The sequence below is a fragment of the Centruroides vittatus genome, unplaced genomic scaffold (assembly GCF_030686945.1).
Source record: "Centruroides vittatus isolate TY-2023 unplaced genomic scaffold, ASM3068694v2 contig_920, whole genome shotgun sequence".
Taxonomy (NCBI): domain Eukaryota; kingdom Metazoa; phylum Arthropoda; class Arachnida; order Scorpiones; family Buthidae; genus Centruroides; species Centruroides vittatus.
The window spans coordinates 723,265-735,036 of record NW_027122607.1 but is presented as its reverse complement, the minus strand read 5'-3'; the positions used below and the strand labels follow the sequence as shown (position 1 = coordinate 735,036).

Below are 11,772 nucleotides of genomic sequence, written 5' to 3'. Positions count from 1 at the left end.
AACATTGTTATATAAGAATACAAAATTTAGTGTGACGTTAAAATATTCGGGGTGATAGATGAAAGGTGGCAGAGATTGTCATTAATAAAACGGAGCAGATGACGAAGATGGGATGAAGCTAGAGACGGCGGCACGCCATCTGGTGCACGAAAACAGAAGCTGATCATTCATCATAAACATCAAGAGTGAAGAGCCAGAGAGCGTAAAAGGGGCTAAAAGTTAGATTCTAATTAACCGACAAATAATTAAGCACATTAAATATTTGTTTAATAGAATTTTTAAATGTTCGTTAAAGCAAATTAATAAACATATAATTGGTTATCCGAAAGGGAAACCCTCGTTGATTTTAATTAAAATCTCCGTTACGCCACTTGCAACCGGAAATTGTCATTTAATTAAATATAATTAAGAAAAAAATTAATCTTATAAACGGTTAAATTGATGATTTTTAATTTGATATTATTTACAAAAATTAGTTAATTACCTTGAAACATTTTTTTCTTCCGTAATTAAAACTTTTTTCCCAAGCATTAATTGGAGAGGTAAAAATAAGGAAAATATTTAATTATTTTCTGATTTATTAATTTTTTTAATTAAATAGTACAAAAAATAACTGGTTATGAAAAATTACATCTTTCCAAACGATTAATTTGTAAATATAACAATATTTTAGGCTTTGAATTGTGGGAACGCCGGGAGGTAGGACGGAGTCGTACCCCCTTTTTGTCGGCGTTCAGGTCGGTAAGACCCACCCCACTGTCAAGGATGGCTAAATTTTTATGATATCCCGACTCGTCGGGATTGGGTAATTAATTGTCAAGTCGAGTGGAGGAAGTGTGTGGGTTCGTCGATAAGTTTACGGCGATATTCGAATAAACGGACCCAGGATGAAAACACATGACGATTTATTTAGACGGACAAACAAAATACAGACATCTAACGCGTCCTGTCCCTAATCGCGAGAGAGAGAGAGAGTTTTACAAATGTTGGGGGGATCATACCTCGTCTTCTGATATCTCGGTTGGAATCGAAGGTGAAATCGTCTCGACTCCCAGGAGGTTCTCCGGTCGTGGAAGTAAGCAGGAGGATCGGTCGGGGCGGCTCGTCGTCGGCGGGCTTCGGTGGCTTCGGGGGTTCGGCCCTCGATTCTCGAGACTGATCCTATGGGTCAGGCGTCTTATGCGGACCTTCAGCGACCCCGTTCTTAGATATCTCCCCCCTTTATATACTCCAGGTCTCGTCCGCTGCGATCACCAATCGCGACGGAGGGTGATGAGTCGATCTCCGTGACTCAAGGTCGGATCCGGAGAGGAGGGAAGTGCGGGTCGACGGCGGAAGGCTGCACATCCTTTGAATTTTGATCGCTTCTCCGATATCTCCAGAGGGGATTTGAACAATAAAATTTAAAATCTGTTGGGCCGGTTTAACCCAGTCCTCACAGAATCACGATAAGGTATAGAATCGCCCCTGAAAGTAAGCTTCGCCCCAATACAAAAAGAAGCTCTAGAGTTCAGCATAAATTAAATAACTTGTATATAATTTTAAGATGCAACATTTAATATTTATGTAATTTTCAATAGTATAATTCATCACTATTAGCTAGTAAAATCAGAATTATAATGCAATGAGTGCAGAATGCGTGGAAGATAACAGTAATCCTAATGATAACTTTATGGAAACAGTATTAAATTAACGACTTTAACTTTATAAATGATTTAAAATTATTTTATCCTGTTATAAACTCTATTTTAATCTTATATAAAGCATTAAGTAAAGATTTTTATCATTACTTACTCTAAGAAATAACAAATTTTATCGTAAATTACAGTTTATTTTCAGTACATTCATAGTTTATTTATAAATTTTTACTTTAGAAAATGAATTGTTTATTTAAATTCATTATATTTTAAAATAATAATTTTAAAAATGTATTTTTATAAAAGAAAATTTCAAGCTTTCATCTCCATCGTTTGATGCTGAAATACGAAAGAATAATGGCATTTAGAATGACACGTCAAAGGGCTACAGAGGAAGGAAGAAGAAGAGGAAGAAGAAGAAGAAAAATCCTATTAATGTAATAATGAATGTCAAAGCTGTTTCTAAGCGAAAATTGCATTCAATGAATCAGTAAAGAACTTAAAAATAAACCTTTTTTTTCCGTTTCACCTCAAACAAAAGCAAATTGAAACGTTGACAGTTAAAGTTTACGATTTTAACTTTCAACTGCTAGCAGTGAAATATTGCTTTTAATTATTAAAATACGGTTAATTATGATATATTTATTAAACATTTACGCAGAAATAAAATTGATAATCATATTTAAGCAGCGCTTATACACAATTCATCAACTGTACATTAACTTAATAAGTCTGTTTGTATTCTCTGTTATTGTAACAATGAATGATAATAGTTTCTTTAATTCTTTTGTTACAATAAAAATATATTAGTGTTGATTAAAACAATAAATTCCGGTTGTTTTGAAGGCGAATCTCGTGTTTTTAGTTATAAAAGGTAAGAAAAAATTCGACTTAATTACTTCCATAGAACGTGCATTAATTTACAATAAATTTGGGATAATAATAGGTTAAGTTGAGCCAAAATAATACGAATTTGTTCAATTTTTCGTCTAAAGATTATAGTTTATAAGCCGGATTTATGATAAATTCGATATAAACGGGTTAAACTAACGTAGTTTTGAGGGTGTTTCGATCTAATAGTTGGAGAAATTTCATGGGAATTAATATCTGGGCTTTGTAGAGTTAGTGTCGTGGGAGGATTTGATCGAAACAAGAAATTGCCAAAGCAAGTAAAGAGCTAATCAATGAAGGAGTGGTTGTGTCAGCTTTGGTGTATAGTGTTGTGCTATGGGTTTATTAGGGTAGGCGTCAAGGTGAGACGAGATGTCTTTGAGATAGATGTAAGCTAATATATTGTGCATTAAAATCTTGCCTTAATACAATGCTTTGGTGCTTACTTAAATCCATACATTTCAATAAAGAAAAAAATAATAGCGACTATGAATATTTTATCATTACCAGGATCAAAAGAGAGTTAAAGAATAAAGTTTTTAATATTTTCACTAATACGGAATGAATATAAATCATTGAATTGTTTTCTGCTATATTCGTTTCTAAGGAAACTCGTTAATTAATTTTTAATATTGCAGGGTTGCAATTAACTAAATTAACTAAAAAAAAAAAAAAACAATTGCGTTTAAACTGTTTTCACCGATTTTGTAAAAGAAAAGCGCATGTTTCTAAACTCAGTTTTCGATGTATATTCACTGTTAACTGACCTTTAGGCTACCCTATATAAGTTATCGTAATTGTACAAATTATTATAAAATTTATTCAAAAATATTTTTTCTTGGACTTTTAAACACTATATTTACGTATTTTTAAAAACTCTTTTCGCCTATGGGCAATAAAACGCCCTACTGTGGGCTTGACCGAACCGGCAATGGGTTCGAAAAAAATTCCCTACCCATTCAGTCAGGCTTGTTCAGTCAGGCCCACAATGGGAGCAGCGGGCGGTAAGGTACGAGACTCAAATTATCAGGAATTTGATCACCCACGAAACATTCCTGGATGTTGCTGGCTCCGATTCAATCCCGGCTGCCCCAGGGCGGTAGGCTGACGCCTTAACAGCATCACCATCCAGTCGTATATATTCATATATAAGTTTTTTTTTAATTTAATAAATATTTTATTTTTATTTTTATGTAGAAAATGAAGTTGATGAAAAAGATTTTTCTTCTGTTAATTTTTTTCTCATTCTGTGCTGTGGCATTGAGTTTCTTTTCAAGAGATACCCCAGGTGATTTATATATATATATATATATATTTCAAACGATTATTGATACAAACAAATTCATAAACATTAATTATAATAATGACAATTACATTATTATTATTATATAGGCGAGAAAACAGATAAAAGTCGATCTTACTTCTCGTGCAAAAGTCAAAAGCTGCCGTGCGATGATTTTAATGGTTAGACTTTAAATGTTTACTCTTTATATTATCTAAATTAAACATTTGTTTTAAAACATTGTAAATTATTAAATATAAATCTCAAATTATAATAATTAACATTTCTAGATATGTTTGAAAATGTTAAAAGATCCATTTTGAGCTTCCCTACTCGCATGAAGAGTTATTTCTCGCCACTCTACATCAAGCTTAGAGAAAACTTGGGCTGTATTTTAGATAATACAAAATATATTTTCTGCACATTTCTCTTCCGTTTGCAAGTATACACATCCATTGCACAAGAATACTTCATCGAATTGATGCACGTAGCTTCGAGTATCATTTGCAAATGGAGTCAAATTACCTGGATAATTATGAAGGAATGGATTTATAAATTATTATGTATTTTGGAAGAAAATATTGCAAAAATGAAGCAAAAATTAAAGCCCGAAGATCTGAAAATTGTTCATCCAAAACAGAAGCAATATAATACTGTAAGAGAGAGTGACTTTTGCGCATTTTGGAAAATACCTGGAATCATTGCATTGGTTACTATTTTAATCGTAAGTAAAATGAAAAAATAAGCAATTACTGTGTTTATCTGTATTAATTTTCTTTTTGTATTTTGAGTAAATATAATTATCTTTCAGTGCCAAGGGATTGAAATATATTTTGGAATAAACATTATTGAGTTTCTTTTAGAAAGTAATTTTATCAATATTTACTACTTTCATTATTTTTTTCTTGTAGATTTTACTAAAATTAATTTATTTTTATTTATTTTTACAGCTGTACAAGATGCATCCGATATGTGCAATCCATAATGGGCTGAAATATAATTATTTCATGAAAATTTTCATGAGCAGAGATCAAAATCATTTAATTTTTATTATTTTTTTAAAAATTGATTTAAAATTTTACCAAAATTTAAGTTTTATCATTTTGATTCGCTTTGTTTAAATAAACGCTAAAATTCAGTAAAATAATTTTTTTTCTTGATATTATGTGACTTAAATTGCAAATAAAGATGGAATTCAGTAAAAATGTATATAACATACATTTTTCCTCCCCACGGGGGAGAGGGACAGGATTTAGGCTTAACACTTCCATATATTTTTTAAATTTATATTGCTGAATAATTTTTTAATCTGGAAATATTTAAAAAACACCACGTGAAGGGAAGAATTGAGGAGCGCTCCCCAAAAGGGAATCGGTTCACTCCATTGGAGTACAAACTCGCCTACAACTCGCCATCTGCTGAGCGATAATGCGGAGTTTTAAAATAATTTTGTAGGAGAATCTGAAATATTATTCAAATTAATTTTTATTCTAATATATTTAATATAAAAATAAATATTAAAACAACAAAAATAAAAAAAATTTCTATTTTTAAGTTTTTAATATTTTCTGATTAATTTTTGATTTACGTTACCGATTGTAGCGCCAAAACGGTTTACAATATTATTTTTTAATTTTTTAATCAAATTTTCATACGTAAATATTTTAAACTAGCAGGTAGGCCCGGCGTTGCTCGGGCAAAAGTAACGATAGCGAAGATTATTACGTTATAGTCACAAAAGAAAAAGAGTAATTTCATCAACAAACTAAATATTTCTAAAGAAAGGTCGAATTTGAAAATCGAATGTTTTAATATTGTTCGATTTTCACGACGTGTTCTGATTTTATCGTTCGATTTTCATCGAATGTTCTAAAGAAGAAAGGTCGAGAATAACCGAACTAATGTGTTTAAATTTGAAAATCGAATGCGTTCTAACATATTACTCTTTTTTTCCCCCAGAGCTCGTAAATCTTGCACGTCGCTTTCTCTTGTTTCCATTGTTACTTAACACTTCCATTGTTGATGGAAGTGTTAAGCCTTAATCCTGTCCCTCTCCCCGTGGGAAGGAATTTCGAAAAATCCCTTCTTAGTGTGCGTTCTCGTGACGTACCCTAAGTGTGTACCAAATTTCAACTTTCAACTCCTAACCGTTTGGGCTCTGCGCTGATGATGATGATAATGATTATTATTATTATGATTATCATTATCATCATCATCATCAACTCGTCTCGATTATATATATAGATACAAATTGACCAAATTTAAAAATGTATATGATTTTTTTTTTTAGCGATTTCATACTGAGAAATTAAAAATTATCTTCGAAGTCAGCCCTACCGCTCTGGGTACTCGAAACATCTCCAGAGACTTTTCGCGGATAATCTGTCTCGGATATGTCGGGTCCCGTCACTCATTACTCTGCAGCTTCTATTGTGGGCCTTTCAAACGTATAACGGGCATGGAAAAAAGACCCTCTTAGTGCCCACAAGGCGGAGAAAGTACTTTAAAAAATACTATCAAGCAGGAAATGTGAAACCCGAATGGCCGAAGCTTTAATCTGACTCCGGAGGTTTCGAGTTTGAATTCTGGTCAAAAATTTCTATGATAGATTTGCTGTGAATTTAAAGTCTTTGTTCTTAATCATTCGACTTTTTCTGTGGTTTCGACCAAATTAATGAGCACACAGAAAAGACCCTTTACGTGTCTAAAAAACGAAAAGAGTTGTAAAAATATATAGAAATCTTCTATTTTATAAGATATTTTGCCTAAATTAAGTTTTTTATAATTATTTAATTATAGAAACAACGTTTTATATACCATATTTAAGTTAAATATGTCTAGTTTATATATTAAAGTTAAAAAAAATTACATCATACCATTATATCAAGGCGATCTTGACTATGTTCAACCTTCTGTTTAATGTAAAGAAAGGCTCTTTTAATGCTCACAGAGGAAAAGAATTATTAAAAAGCAAGAAATTCTACTGTATGTCAAACATAGACAACCGGATGGGCGAAGAGATTATGTATCAACTAACCGCTCTGGAGAACCCGAGATCAAATTCGGGCACTCAAAAACTGCATAAATTTCTAGAGTAATCTATACCGCTCTCCATCAGCCGTCAATTGTGGGCATGGTCAAACCCATGATCGGTATGATTAAACGTTGTGATGACCATAGAGCGCGAAGTCAACAATTAAAAGAATAAAAGATTTTCAAACACATTTTGTAACAAATTTACTCAGAGATAAAGAGGAAGGGAAAACGTGTTAAGTTATATTTACTCGAAGCAGTTTTCTTCCATCCTAGATTAACGAATTATCTTGTAATCCTTCTCCATTCTCTGAAGCGATTGATTTATCTGACGTGAAAAACCATCTAAATCTCTTTTCCAGTAGTTTCTTTTCCCCTTTCTTTGCTAGAATTTTACGTCTAAGCTGTTATTTATTTCAGTTTTTTTGAATATTTCTTTCGAAAAATTCGTTAGAATTTAATTCATAAATAACTGTATTTAATAAAATAATTTATTTTAACATTCTACTGCTGTTTGATGACAAGATAAATCATTTAGTATCATCTCGTAACCGCAAACTGCTTCCACTTTAGATTAGTTGGTGAATTGAAATCATAAACCTGAAAATTTTAACATTATAAATTTTAAACGTTTCTCGTCATAGCTATAGGAATGTAAATATGGTAAACTTAATAGATTGTCTGACATTTGATTTTTAAAGACCAGGACCAGGTATCCAAGGAAATTTTTCAAAATTTACAACCTTTCAGTTACTCTTGTTGAACTGGAAAAATTTCTGTCTTTATTACATATAACATTACCAAGAAATCAGTCTCCATTGTTCTCTGCTAGAGAATGGGTCAGTTTAAGTAAAATTCTTACTCTTGCAGCAGGGTTTTATATCCCTAATTCCCCAATCTCTAAATTATTTAACTACTACTTAATTTTAAGTAGAAATAAGTTGAAACCGTTTACTTTGTACTTGAATATTTGTAGTCTTGGGAAAGAAGTGGAAAAACAAATTTTTAATGACAACGGATGCATAAATCGTAAATTTATACCTAAGAAATCATAAGGGATTAGAACTTTTGCTAATAAAGAATCTTTCTTCTTTCTTTCTTTAAGTGTCTTCTCCTGTCAGGAGGTTGACAACCATTTCACACCACCATGATCTATCTTGTGCTTCTCTTGAGCACTCTTCATACGTTAAGTATTTCCACTTCTGATGTTGTTGAACCAGTTCATTCTTGGCCTACCCCTACCTCTTTGCCCTTCAATCATTTCCCTCTATTTACTAATCATTGCAGTAAATAAAGAATAAACAACAGATATTCTTTTCATTTTGTGCTTATTTATTTTAATTTAGTGTAAGTCACGTGTTAATTAGGTTTGAATTGTTACAAAACTTTTAGGGGGGCTATCCATAAATGACGTTCACACTGGGAGGACGGGAGGGGTTGAACTTCAATGAACGTCCGTTTTATTTCATTAATTTTATACAGTTTATGCATTTTATTATTCATAAAGTGATAAAGGTTCTGAGGGAGGTTGAGTTTTGTTGGACATCTTAAGAAGAGAGGGGTTACGGAAACTTCGACAAACTGGGACAATGGGGGAAGATTTCAAGAAAAATACAGACGTAATTTATGGACAGCCCCTTACATATTCGAAATATATACATATAGTTTATGTAAGCAAAGAATTATTACTATTATAGATACGTTCAAGTATGTCAAATAGGAAAACAAAACGTCAGCCTGGTGCGTTTTATTGCAAGCGGAAGAATGAACATAATAATGAATACAGAAAACTGCAAGGATCCATACTGATATTCGTAAAGTTAAACGACGCTGATCCGCAGCATCAACAGCCCACTTAAGAATTCGTATTTCAGATATTCTATTTTATTGAATATCGTGTGATTCCTCTTCGACTGGTATAATAAGTCTAGTTTAGAACGCGGATAACAATATGCCGACAATAAGGGTGCGACTGTGCACACGCGAATTTAGAGCGAGCGAGAGGTTGCGTAGTCGTACCCTAAAACTATTTAGTTACTAGACAATACATCTTTATATATCATCTAAAAATGATAAAAATATTAGGAATAAAAAATCTAACCATGGACTAGCCCTATGAATATTGTAATTAATATCTTAGTTTGGTAAGATACGGCTTCACTCACGGAACAATGCATAACGAAATTTCATATTGGTAACCGAAAAAAAAACAATTTTGGCTAGGAAAAAGTAGCAGGACAAAACTCACATTTTTATTTAAATATCGCAAACAAGCAAAGTAATTAAAAACTATTCTCAAACATGTATTAAGTGGCAGACAATACACAACCTATGCGTAAGAAGTTACATGTTGCTGTGCTTGTTATAACCCTACCGCCAAGCCAAGAAAGCGAAATCAACCCGATACCTTTCCTATTAGCTCAAAATCCGTCTATGATGTTTTTTTACTTCAAAGGATGACAATGACGAAGAGAAATGACTTGTCACCACATAATTATTTTTAAAAGAGTCACTTAAAAAACATGTTACTTTTTAAAGTTTAGTTGTTTAAAATGTGCAATATATGTATAGACTAAATATATTACAGTAGACTAAGAAGAAAATGAACAGCTACAAGATAAAAACAGGTTAAGTTTTATTTACGTTTTTCTATAATATTTATAATTATCTGAAATGAATTCTTAAGTGGGCTGTTGATGCTGCGGATCAGCGTCGTTTAACTCAGGGCTGTCCAACTGGCGGCCCGCGGGCCGCATACGGCCCGCCAAATTATTTTTACGGCCCGCGAGTACATTTTACTATGTATAAATTTATGTTACTAAATTATTATTATTAATATTAAAATTATTTTACTATGTGAAAATTACGGCCACAATGTTCTCGTTAATATATTACGAATATTTTAAAGTTTTTTTTAGTATAAATAAAATATTTTTTTAATTAACATAAACTGACTTTTCATTTATCAACCTTCTTGGCCCCCGAAATGTTTGGTGAAGAAAATATGGCCCGCGGGCTATGATAAGTTGGACAGCGCTGGTTTAACTTTACGAATATCAGTATAGATCCTTGTAGCTTTCTGTTTTCCTTATTATGTCCATTCTTCCGCTTGCGATAAAACGCAAAATCTATAAAATCTATAATTACATCGAAAATTTCAATATGCCATCTTGAATATATTCTAAATTTATTATAATAATTTGACTGGAAACAACTCATTGTAGTTTTAAACAAATTAACTTACTGTAAAATTTTCATGTATTACTAAAATTAATAAATAGTATTATAAACATTCAGAGGTTTTAAACTTTTCAATTATTTTTTTGTAAAAACACAAACATTTTTATTTGTATAATGCAGTATTTCCAAATTCGTATTTTTTTTATTTATTTATTTATTTTTTTTGAAATATAATACATATATGCAATAAATGAGTGTAAACCTATCCTTTCGTAATTTTACCCATTTATAAAAACCTATTTAACATTTTGTTACAACAAGATGGAACTTAATTATTTAGTTAAAATTTTATTTTCAGGAAAATATGCAAATTTTGTTCACACAAATAAGCGATTCTTTTTCCGAAATTTAATTTAATTAGAGCATCATATGCTTATTTGTCGTCCATTCTTTTCCTTTCCTTTGGCTTTGAATGCTTTTCTCTCTGGTACGTCAGGTCATTGCCCATTTTTTCGTATTTTCTGTTTTCTTCTTTCTTACAGTGGCGTGCTGTCATTGGAAGCGGGCCAACTTTTTGGGAATTTCTGTGGCGCCTAATTCGGGGCATTTTGATTTTTCCTCCGAAAAATTATTGGAATAATTGGAGAAATAGTTGGAAACATAGTTGTAAAAAATAAATGACGAACGACTGGTTTTAGGCAGGTGAAGTTTTTTCGCTCGTGCAAAAATTCGAGAAGGACCGGACACGGCCGGAGGAAGTGCCGCCTTTTCTTTCCCATATCTCGTCCATCTCCTTTATTTAGGTTTATATAATGTTCTTTTATGTTGGAATCTAGAGTTTTCCATTTTTCCCTAATATTTTCGAAGCTTTGGACATCTTTATACTTTTTTCTGCTTTCAAAGCGGGAAGATTGTCTTGAAAGAAATATACAAATGCCGACGAAGGCCTCCTTATCCGCTTCGGTAGGAACGATGTGGCTGGACGTCTACTCGAGGGACCTTCCAAGACAGTTGGTCTCTTGGAAGCCGTGCGTCTAGAAGCAGAGCGTTTGGACACTTTGTTCTTGGAAAGAGCACGATTTGATAGTTTGCGACTGCAGATGGAACTCTTTTCTGCTTTTTCATTTTGTTTGTGTCCAGTGTTTCTTTTCTGTGTTTCTTTTTTGCTCGTCTTCGTCTTTTAGCTTTTGGAGTTTACCTGCCAATTTTCTTTTTTAATTCAACTAATTGTCGCTTTTAATAATGGATAACAAGTCTATTAATATCCATTTATCGTCAATACGTTTCTGTAGTATGCCTAAATGATCTGTTTTTAATAAAAAGAAATGCATTCTATTTGAAGTTTAAAAACATTTAAATACTTATATATAGATTTTAAATATTTAAGGATTTATAAATATAACAAAAAATAATTTTATTATCATAAATAAATAAAAGGTTAAATTTCACTTAGGTATACTGTCATGGCAGCGCTTCTGTTAGGTTAAGTTAGATTAACTATATTTCTAGTAGACGTTTTCTTTTTCTTCTTCTGTTCAATAACTACCATGAATCAATAACTAGTGACATGGCGGCCTGCCGGCGGCTCCCTCCGGGAGGTCAGTCGAGCGCACGAACAGTCGGAAGCGCGGCCATAGCGCCGCCATGGCAGTATACGTATTTTTTTTTTTTTTTTAAAAAACTCTTCCCATCCTGTGGGCACTAAGAGGTCCTCCTTTAGAAGGCCCATTATGGGTTCGGCCAGGCCCA

General features: G+C 32.4%; 1 long non-coding RNA gene across 1 annotated transcript in view; it reads right to left on the bottom strand.

The window, feature by feature from the left end:
* The window catches only part of LOC136984485 (uncharacterized), a 235,093-nt gene that overhangs the window by 2,174 nt on the left and 221,147 nt on the right, over positions 1–11,772 (bottom strand). The window lies entirely within an intron of this gene.